Source organism: Macrobrachium rosenbergii, chromosome 36, assembly GCF_040412425.1.
Source record: "Macrobrachium rosenbergii isolate ZJJX-2024 chromosome 36, ASM4041242v1, whole genome shotgun sequence".
Lineage (NCBI taxonomy): Eukaryota > Metazoa > Arthropoda > Malacostraca > Decapoda > Palaemonidae > Macrobrachium > Macrobrachium rosenbergii.
Genome location: NC_089776.1, coordinates 20398507 through 20410576, shown reverse-complemented (window position 1 = coordinate 20410576; position 12070 = coordinate 20398507). Strand labels below are relative to the sequence as shown.

The 12070-nt window shown below is 36.2% G+C and overlaps 1 long non-coding RNA gene across 1 annotated transcript in view; it reads right to left on the bottom strand.

Annotated features, from left to right (window-relative positions):
- Window positions 1-10827, bottom strand: part of LOC136856491 (uncharacterized) — a 115740-nt gene extending 104913 nt beyond the window's left edge. Inside the window, exon 1 of the long non-coding RNA XR_010858359.1 lies at window positions 10705-10827. This is a non-coding gene — a long non-coding RNA (uncharacterized lncRNA). The remainder of the gene's footprint in view (window positions 1-10704) is intronic.
- Window positions 10828-12070: the final 1243 nt, after the last annotated feature.

The following is a 12070-nucleotide window of genomic DNA, read 5'->3' as shown; positions in this document are numbered from 1 at the left end:
GAGGACTTGATGGTATCCAGAGAAGGAACCAAGTAAAATGCCAAGCTCCTACAAAAACCTGCCCCATTTCGGGTATTTCGTGTAACTCAAGCACAGAACCAATATGGCAACCCCTAACAACACGATTTTTAGAGAAAAGACTCAGCAAAGTATCATGTAAGACAAATACACAACTTCGGGACCAGAGTCTTAAACTGACATCCAACTTACTACCATACCCTGATCAGATCAAGTACTGAATTACTAAAGTATATCCAAGCTGAGTAACATTTAAGAATGAAACTCAATAGTAGCAGACTTCTGAAAAGTTGTATGCAAGTCTTCGACTGCCTAATGAGAGTATCAGTTCTAACCTAACTATGGGAAGCTTACAGGAATACGTAACTATAGCAACAAACAATTACAAGATGAACCTGGGGTCCTCAAGAAATCACAGAATACCACACTCATGCAGGGAAATCTTATGTATGTCATTAGTCACCCAGGAGTGCCTGACTCTTGAAAAGAACCCAAGGTGAATACCATACCAAGGAAATGGCCTTCAATCCTAAAAACGGATACCAAAAGCATAAATCAATATACACATAAACACTCCTAAAATAGTTGCATACTCTTCTGATGGACCCCTACTAGCAAAAAATTTAGGCCAAAGACCAACTAGGACCTATGAGGCCATTCAACACTGAAAGGGAAATTGAGGTTAAAAAGGTTTTAAAGTTTTAACCGGAACAGAACCTCGTAGTTGCCCTATGAAACAACTACTATCCATTGCAGGGACCATGAGTCATCGTTTTTCTCAAATATCTTTCAAACTGATTATTTGACCGAAATGGTACTTTGACACAGTGTACACGACACATCCCGCTAATCCTTGGTAATATAGTGCATTGCCAAATGGTGTTAGTAAAGGCGTTTACTCTTGACTTACATGGTGTTGCCGAGCATCGCCAACCTATGCATTCAAACGTCCTTTATCTCCACCCCATCCCTCCCTCCCCCTTCCCCTCCTCATCCCTCCCTCAACGCACTTTCTTGGCCTCCCCGTCACTGCCCGGCCTTTCCTGTCTATCATATTATATTGAGTAATATTGGATGTTATAAATACGTTGGTTTTTGTAGATTCTGTGTTCATTTAATTATTGTTAATGTATTTTCTCAAGTTATATAAATGGGAGTACGCTAAAGAGCATATGACATTCACCCTAGTCACCTAGTACTGTATAATGTATCTACCATCACGATCTCTTAAATCCTTTACCCCTCGTATCGACTTGTTGACTACGAGCAGGTAAGATACGGTACCCAAAATTAAATCACACAGTTTAACCTACAACCCAGTATATAATTAACACTACTATATAGGGTGGTAAAGGAATTATGAAATTCTCTCTCTCTCTCTCTCTCTCTCTCTCTCTCTCTCTCTCTAACGTGTATTAAGTATTATCATAGGTTGAAAGGTGATGCAAACAGTTGAGAATATCACAGGGACTTTATTCATAGTCTTCGTCACTATCAAGGAACACATCATCCTCGTTATCACTTTCCATGTTGATAATTAAGGGATCTACAGGTTTGTGGATGTTGTCCGTGGACCAGTACTCATCCTCGGAGGCCCTGGACCGTCTCACTGCACCTTCCCCTCTCCTCCCTTGTTACACTAACACGCCAAGGATACTATTAACAGAAAATGTTGGGAAAAATTAACCATTATTATGGTCGTTACGTCAAACCTCACTATCCTTTTCATTATGAACTCTCTAATTATCTGCTAATACTGAAAAATATCATGGAAAACGGTATTTTATTGCATATTGTAAATTACAGAGGTACTGGGGGGGGGGAGATGAGAAAAACAGCGATAGAGGGAGGGAGAGGAAAGGGATGGGGGATAGCAGACATTCGATTGTGTAGATTAGTCCTGCTGACTCATGCGACTTTGCCTTTAAAAGTCAAGAGTAAACGCCTTGACTAACATCATTTGACAATGAACTATACTACCAAAAATTAGTGGGAGGTGTCCTGTACACTGCATCAAAGTACCATTTCGGTCAAATAATTAGTTTGAAAGATATTTGAGAAAAATGATGACTCGCGGTCCCTGACTGGATAGTAGTTACCATGCTCCAGACTCCACATTTCTGTACCATTACTCAGGATACCCAACTGAATACCAAATATATGACGTGGTTTTGCAAAGTGCTATACTCTTTAAAATGAGCTCGTAACCAAGTATCATATCTCTTCAAAAGGGCACTCAAACAGGCGCCAAGCAAAAACGGGGCTATGGAGTTAATCAAGCACCCAGTTACTAATAGAGTTAATTAAAAAGTACCCAGCTCCTTTCATAGATCTCAACTTGAACCAGCTAACTGAAAGGAATAGTGAGATCAACAATGAAATTTCAGTACAATGATTCAGTCATATGTAGGGAATTCTATTTAAGTAACAAGCTTTCTGCATCAGACATCAACATGCCCACGTTTTAAATGTTACAGCAAAAGACACATACATGTGTTAATCTTTTATTGATGTATCTGTTTGAAGAACAGAATCAATCACTTTTCCTGAGATGTCTCTGATAGCCGTGGCCCCTTGTGTTAGCAAATTCCTTCCCCTTTGTCAACTTCTCTCACTGTATCTATCTTAAAACAAAGGCCTACTGAAATGATATACAAAACTAGACTTTATTTGCAAATTTAATGAAAGTAACTCAGCAAAAGCTCAAATGGAGTGATTCACACCCCCTATCAATGGAAAACATAACTAAAAGAAATAATGCTTCACACACAAGCCTATTAACAATTCTATACCAAGCAATACTCGTGAATAACAACCTGGTCATCAAATACAGTTATATAGTCATATTTATTCAAGACCAAAATAAGCAGTCATATAGTATGTAAGAGTAAAACAAAACAATTCCAAATACTTTATAAATATTTAGAATTCCTGTTGAAAGAAACATATCATTACATTAAAACTTGAAATGGTGTTAAAAGCCATGAATATTCAAAACAGAAAAATGCACAATGGAACAGGGCAATGCATAATGGGGAAATTCATCATGTAGACATCGATCAGCCCTCAGCTGCTTCCAAACCAGAACCCACAAACCATAAAAGTCTGGAAAAGATCTAAAGGTCACTGGGCGATCTTACTTACTTTTCTATGGCCGTAAATAATATATCTTCATAGTGGCGGTTTTCTTTAAGCACTACACCAGGCTAAAATCACATATGAGCCACACATGATCGAGGCAGGCTCCCTGTGAGTCACTTTTCCTTTCATAAATATCTCATGGGAGACCGCACATGCACATACCCCACCGGAACCTGGGCACTTCTGGCACATTGGTTCAACGATCTATCATGCTGTTTCCGTGCGCTCGGACCATGATCAACTAACTCTGCCACAACTGAGCAAATTCCCAATGTCAGCATAAATGCACCTGCAGTGAAACGCCACTGACAGGTCATCACATCGTTCTCCACTGTTGTCCAAAGAAAACCAAGACTTAATACATGCTAGGGAGAAGCTTATAATTATGAAAACTAACAAATATTCTCTCTCTTTCTCTCTCAATATCTTGCATTAACCATTTATTACAAAATATCAACATCTAGAGACAATAGCGACACTCCTAGCTGGAAAACCCCTTCTTCAGTAACTAAAAGCATGTGCAGCAAGGGTGAATAAGTAAACGAAATAAAAAGCAAAATTCTACCCCTCCTTAGATGGCTTAAACATCAAAACAAAAATAAATAGGTAAGGAGGCAGCAATCCCTCGTGCACTCTAATGTAACAAATATACACATAAAGCTTTCATTTTAAGTTCACATGATTTAGGCATTACAAGGGCCTCCACAGAACTATTATTATTATTATTATTATTATTATTCAAAACAGAAAAATGCACAATTATTATTATTATTATTATCATTATCAAAACAGTTTAACCAGACCACTAAGCTGACTATCAGCTCTCATGGGGCTGGCCCAAAGGATTAGATCGAAATACCAGGTCTAGGCCAGAGACCAAGCACTGAGAACAAATGCGTCATTCGGCATGGTGATAAATGAATGGAAATTAAATTAAAACCTGTATTAAGCATTTGCTTTTACACTGGAACACAAATACATTTATTCATGTTTCCATACAAACACTAAACAAAAAAGGAATATTAAAATTCAGAATAAGATAAGTAATATTTTTTTTAATTCATTAAACGCCCTAAGGGTTTTCGAATTTTCATTATTTACTTATTTTTATACCTTATCAATTAAATTACAGTTCTTCGTGAATATTAAAATAAAACTCGAATGGTTGAAAATGTAGAAGATTCTGAAAAAATTTCCCTCGTCGATTTACTTGCTAAAATTGGTAATCGCTGTTGGTTATATTTTGGACATTCACACAATACATTTTTGACGGTTATCAACACTATGCACTCTTGAGCATTCGGGATGAGGGCCATGTGGACGGTTCATTAAGTGTCCATGTGTCAAACGAGTATGGCCTGGTCGAGCGGCAGAATTACTTGTGTGCGTCTCTCTCTTTGATATGATGAACTCCATTTTCCAACACAGGGTTTTATCTGTTTCAATTTATTATTTTCAGGTTCCTCATTCCATATATTTTGTCATTTATTTACAACGATGATTGTTTTTATATATCTCATATCGTCACTAATGCTCTTGTCATGTGGACTGCTTCTTTAGCTGCTTTAACAGCCTCTTCGTTTCTTTAATACCTACTTGGGCAGGGATCCAACATATTTCAATATTTTTTCCATTATTATGCAGCTTATGGATTGACAACTTAACCTGTTATACAATGTGCTGTATTTTCCTTTCCTTCCTTTTACACAGGTAAAATGACACGTTTACAAATATTTTGGTACATTCACACAATGCATTTTTAACTGTTAAAACATGATGAAACACTGAGTTATTGGATGAGATATGGAGTTTTCAGTATATTTAATAAAGTATTTTAGTCATATTTATTATTGTACGTAACTATCATTTTGAATATAAAAGTTTAATATAGGGTTTTTTTTGTTTCTATCTAATATTATTCTTCAATTTTCGTTCCATATATTTTGTCATTTATTTTACTGGTATATTGTTTTCACCTATTCATTATCAGTCATATTATTAATTTATATGTTTCACCTTCTTTACGCTTTAACAGCCTCTTGAATAATACCTGATGGGTTGGGCTTGGTCTTCAAGATTTCAAATTTTTTCCATTAATCATGGATTCAAATACAAATTTTTCGGTTTGTAATTAAAGAAACCTTGTGTCGCTAAAAATTACAAAATTATTAAGTGAGGTTTCTTTAACTATTTTTATTGATTGATTATGAAATTTAGTTCTTGAAGACCAAGCCCCGGAACCCATCAGGATTATTCAGCGCCGTAATGAAGGTGAAATATATAAATTAATAATAAGACTGATAATGAATAGGTGAATGATGATATACCATTAAAATTCAGTGTTAAAATACGAACGTAAAAATGAAGAATGATATTAGATAGAACCAACAAAAATTAAGTATATATTAAACTTTTATATTCAAAATGTATAGTTAGTACAATAATAAATATGACTAAAATCTTTATTAAATATATTGAAATCATATCTCATTAAAATAACCAGAATTTTTCAGATAACCCATAAGGTTATCTACCTCATCGTCATCATTTAAAATTTCTAAAATAGTATTCCCAGTTAATAAGTACTTTGCCCTAGGGCGATTAAATTTAGGAAGTACACCAGCATGTGCTCAACGGATAGGTGACTACCATAGTGAGCACAAATTGGGGCATTGGCTCCCTTTAAAATATAGCTATGAGTGAAGCGGGTATGGCCAATCCTAAGCCGTGTTAGGGTGATCTCAAATCTTCTGTTACGATTAAAACCCGAACTCCAAAAATCGATACTTTTTCTGATGTTTCTGTACTTCCTACTTGTGGATAAAATGGGGAAGTCCATCTCTGCTGCCATTTTGTACGAATGTATCGTCTGATAACTGGACGAATATCCAAATGTGGCACCTTATTAGTTAATAAATCACATCCTGTGCCCAGGAATCCAACAAAACTTTACTGATTTGTGGCGAACAGAAAGATAAAAAAGCCATTTCTGAGTCTTTTGAATTAACGGATGGGTAGGATTAAACTTCTTTAGGGCTTCTAAAACACTCCTTGAGTCACTATATATTACTGTAGATTTAAATTTCTTATCAGATGGAAGATTTAAAGCATCAACTATGGCTGTTGCTTCAGCAGTGAATATGGATGAGGAGCCTGATAACTTTTTTATATATAATTCCTCCTCACACACCACTGCACAGCCTACTCCATCTTCCGAATTTGATCCGTCAGTATAGATTTTCCTGTCATTTATATGCCTCTCATCATGCTCCAAAAACTTGTTTCTGACTTCTTCTTCCGGACGGTCTTTCTTCTTTTCTCTTTAATGCAGACATCTATTGCTGGAATAAACCATGGAGGGATAGCAGGATGTTTAACTTGTAGGATCTTTTGCGTTTTTATACTTTCATCCTCCATTTCACCCAGCTGTCTGATATGAAATGGTATTGAAGATCTAGATCCAAAAAGACTTGTCACCACTGTTTTAAGATCTCAAAAGAAGGATTCTCCTTCGAGCTTTTCAGCTGCATAGTGTATCTTAGACCTAGCTCATGCCTCCTTAAGTCCAGTGGTAGCTGATGGGAGTCTACATAAATACTTTCAATGGGTGAAGTTCTAAAAGCTCTAGTGCAGATCCTTAACCACATATTATGCACAACGTCCAATTCCTTAAGTTTAGTCTTTGAAGCAGATGAGTATACTTGGCATCCATAGTCTAACTTAGATAAACATACTGCATTACAAAGCCTTATGTTGTGGCAATTATTGGTGATGAAGTAATCTCTTCCCCCTTGACATAATCACTCTTATCTATGGTACGAATTCTACTCCCTCGGTGTTTCGGATATCTATTTCCATTTCTTTTACTATTATCTGAGGAGATAAAGGTATATTTTTTGCTTGTTTTTAGTTTTCTGTAAAAGAAAACTACCGAGATGCTTTGTCTGTCCGTCGGTACTTTTTCTGTCCGCCTTCAGAGCTTGAAAAAACACTGAGGCTAGAAGGCAGCAAATTGTTATGCTGATCATCCTCCTCTAATCACCAAACATACCAAACTGCAGCCCTCAGCCCTCTAGTCTCAGTATTTTTTAATTTTTTAAGGTTAAAGTTACACATGATCGTGAGTCTGACAACGTTATAGGACATATCACCACCGGGCCGTGGCTGAAGTTTCATGGGCCGCGGCTCATACAACATTTCGTCCAGGATGAGGTCCCTCTCACCAAGGAGGCCCAACTGGGGGAGGAGCAATACTCTTATCGACTGTGGTAACTGACCCAGGATCCTCACCTGGATAATACACCATACGTCCAATGCCTTAAGATTCGTCAGTCCGTCAAAATCGGGCCCAGCACTGAGGGCATGGTTTAACATAAAAATTTCTCCTCGTTCGACCACGTCGGGTACTCTAGTCCTACGGGTGGATCGGCAGGCCGTCCAACTCCACCCTCCTTCAAAGCTATAAGAGCAGTGGTTTCCGTAATTCAATGCTATGCAAAGGTCGTCAACGAAAGAGGAAGAAGGGAAGGGGAAAATTAATAGAAAGAGGAGTAACAGAGTTACAGGTCCCAGAAGAGGGAGTATGGGTAAAAGAGCATACTCTCCCCGTAGTGGATCCTTAGCTAAGCCTCCCACCTCCTCAAGGGGGTGGGATCAGGGGGGCTCCACTGAACTATTAGACTTCCAAAGCACCATGATAACGAAAGGCACTTCGCCCTTATTTCAAGCTGAAATCATGTAATCGCAAAACTTATATGTTCACTTCCAAATAAAACCCAGTTCTCAAAGATATTTAGCCATGTAGAAAAATATATTGCTGAACGGACTGAAAACCCAAATCCCACATTCATGAAAAGAATGGATTCTTAATTTCTGTAAAGGACTTTAGAACGGAATATAAAATTTAGGTCAAAAGCCAACCGCTCCGACCTATCAGGTCATTCAGCGCTGAAACGGCGATTAAGAGTCAGTGGCGTCGCTAGGGGGGGACGGCAGTCAATTGCTTGGTCCCCACTGCCCACCCTCCCCCCTCCCCGCTGAAGTTCCCTTCGTAGCTGAACTCTAACACTCTGGTGGTCAAAAGCAGATATTCTCGTCCTGGCGATCATGTCCTACGACAGTCGAAAGCGACTTTTAACCACAAGTTTCAAAAACGCCACACTACATTGGTGTTGTAGATTATCAGACGATAGCTATAGATCTTCCTCCCACATCAGCTGCGTGTGAAAGAAATTTTTCATCCATGAAGCTAATAAAAAAAACTATCTGCGCAGCACCTCCCTTGCCGCCCTTGGAATTCATATGTCTAGGGCAAAACCTACGGATATGGACAAAATTGTATCAAAATTTGCCAAACGACATTATAATAGAAACATACTTCTTTACTGAAAAGATATATAATTGCGTATATGTTTTACAACTTTAGCGTTATATATTAAACTATTTATATACATGCCATGGGCATGTTTTTGTTTGAAACAAGGAAAAATACTCTTAGTTAACTTACAGTTTTGGCATATTCTTAATCACCTTATGTCTGTCCCTCTTACGTGTATGGCTTGTACTCGTATATAGATGAGAAGCGAATGTTTTTTTCTTTTTTCTTTTTTTAACACAATTGACGCACGTGCTGCTGATGACATTATTTTGATCGGATTTGATCCATTCTAATGGTATTAATATTCTCTATTTGATCCACTTACATGCCATTGGAATGTTTTAGCTGAGAAAGTATTTAAAATATTTTTCGTTTATTTACAGTTGTGCTGCGTATCTAATGACATTATTTTGGTTCTTGTTACCTTTACAACTTATACATGAGTTTGGTTCATAGGTTTTTAACACAAATGACATGTTTGTTCATGATATTTTGATCCAACTTAATGTTATCAACTTATGTATGAAGTGATTGAAACTATAGTTACAGTTATGAATGAGTGCAATGCAATTTGCTCCTGCTGCTTAAGAGTTAATATCCATGGAGAGGAGATGAAGAAGAGGGAATGGGATAGGTTGAAATTTTGAAGAGATTTTGGAGAGTCATAAGTCTTTTGTGTTATTGACAACATGCACTATTTTGATAAATTTACATGACACGGATATTATACTGTAGTTGAAAATTAAACTTGATAATAGAAATTAGGCTATTGTTGAATATAAGGTTGTGAGGAAATTTACATTACAGTATTTGATACGTTTGCAAATAGTAAGACTTGAAAATTAATTGAAAACTGAGCTCTATAATTTCAAATACAGGTTGAGTAATGAATAATACTATAATTTTTCATCATTCACATGCATATACACATCCGAGAATAGTATATTTTACTAATTACAGAATTGGTACATTAGTTTTGTGAATTATCTTTGGCACCCCCCAAAAAATATCTTGGCCCCACCTAAGCCCCCCACTGATGGAATGCCAGCTACGCCACTGTTAAGAGTAAATGTTTTAAAGATGTAACAGGAGGAAACTCTCGCAGTACCACTATGAAACAATTGTTGGGAGAGGATGAAAACTGAGATAAAATATTAATATGAACGGAGATACAGTAAAAGGAATGAAAGGGGTTGCAGCTAGGCGCCGAAGGGACGCTGTACAGAACTTCAAGGACCAAACTCCTGAAGAGGACCAGAATGTAGTGTCAACATGTAGGACGTGACGGAAGACATCCTGTAGGATACAAATGCCAACAAGCATACTCGAACTTAGGCATATCTATTTCTATGGAAACAAATACACAGTCAGTATCTCAGGACAACAAGATTTTACCATTGTTTTTCCTTGCACTACCAAATTGGGCTTTCGTAGTAATTCACCACCAAATTCTGTTTTCTGACTCGGTATATTTACACATGAAAAATAAAATCGCTCACAAAAAATGATGGGCAGAGAGACTACATACGAAAATTAAAGCCGCCTTCCTAGCTACTGGCCTTGAACATAAGGAAAAAACTTTAAAGAAGTTTTTTCCTTCTTTGAAGAAGAAGCATTAGAGTTCAGTCCTCCTTTGTAAAACAGTAATAGTCTACGAAAAAAAGAAGACACTATATATAATCTAACTTTCAACAAAGCATGCCATTTATAACAGATTAAATCGAAACAGATTTAACAAAAAGTCAAATTCACAATAAGTGTAAAGAAACGAATAAAAATGTTAAAACTGACATTATATCTTCAAGATAACGAACGTAACAGGATACATACAGAAATGCTATATAAAAAAGAAAATTAACAACACGAATCCTTTCAAAAAGAATTACAAGGAAAAATTACTTAAATATGTCAACGTCCTGGCATCACATTAACAACTGTCACAGAAGCCGATAACAACTATCAAACCAATGTCAGTTTCATTTTTTTTTTTTTCTTCAATTAAAAATAGGGTTATCCACTATAATAAATTTATGTATACCATGCATGAAAATGCTCCCAACTAATACGATCTACTGCATCATATCTTAAAACCTAATGAACCACAGAATAACATACTAAATCAAAATAAGTAAAAAATTAAAATGCTGACAAACAAACGTACAACAAACCTCGGTAATCAAGGACATCCCCTCCTGCAAAATTAAAAGTGCCATCAGAAATCGCAAGAGGAAGGTAATGCGTCAGATATACTGTTGATAGCCCACATCGCACTCTGGCCATCCTAAAACCCTTGATCTGTACATCAAAGAAAAAAGCACAATAAATAGTTTTCTTACGGAATTAAAGCATTTTGAACAATGACAAAAACGTTCAATTGCGGGAGATCGTTCAAACATATGAGCAGGCGAGATGTTAATGAAGTTCCATAGCACACAAATACACACACAAAATAATTTTCGCATTCTAAAAGCAAGGACTTACAAGATTTGCTTTGATACCTCGGTATCACAAAATATTAAAGTAGTTATACCTCTATTACAATAGTTATACTAAAGGAGACATTTTCTTTGGAGGAGCTTTCGACAAAGAAAACGCTCATCTGTATGATGCTTGCATCAGGAGTAATGGAAATTTTAAAGCTCTTGAATATTACAAATACGTTGATAATGACATTTGATTTAACTGTATTTACGAACAAATATGAAACGCTCATGGAGGATTCAATGTTAAAATACAGACAAAAGAAATAATCAAGAAACTGAATTAATTAGAGTTCTACCAAGCATTAACGGGGACAGTTGTCTAGAATAAAACTGGCAGATTATACCAAGACACGAGCATTACAGGGATGGAACCTCGTAAAGCAAAAGAATTCAGTATGCAAAATACTGTAAAAACCCACCGATAGCAAGAAGCTTTAGACAAAAACCTGTATATTAAAAACGCTGTTAATAATGAACGGGTAAACTGTTTAGCATAAAACAATCTATTACTAGGAATAACCAGAACCAACTGAAAGAATAAAGCAAATGAACATAAAATATTCAACTACCATTCACAGAACATGGGTATTACAAAACAAAGTCCATTGATATTATTATTATTATTATTATTATTATTAAATTATTAAAATAGTTTAACCAGACAACTGAGTTGATTTAACAGCTCTCATAGGGCTGGCCCGAAGGATTAAAAAGAAATGGAGTGCCAGCTCTAGGTCATAGGCCAAGCACTGGGACTAAATGATGAATAAAAATGAAAGTTTCTAAGAATACCCAAAAAACCATATGGTTCTACATTGGAACACACGCACGCATTAAATACATTTACTCATGTTTCCAGCTGCACAATTAAAAAAAAGTAAATATAAAAACAGGATAAGTTAATATTTTTAAAAATCGTATCTTTTTTATTCATTATATTCCCCAAGGATTTTTGTATTTTCATTAATTACCTTTTATATTTTAATTAAATTACAACTCCTCCCGAATATTAAAATTGGAACAATTGAAAGTGTACATTCTCATTAAATTC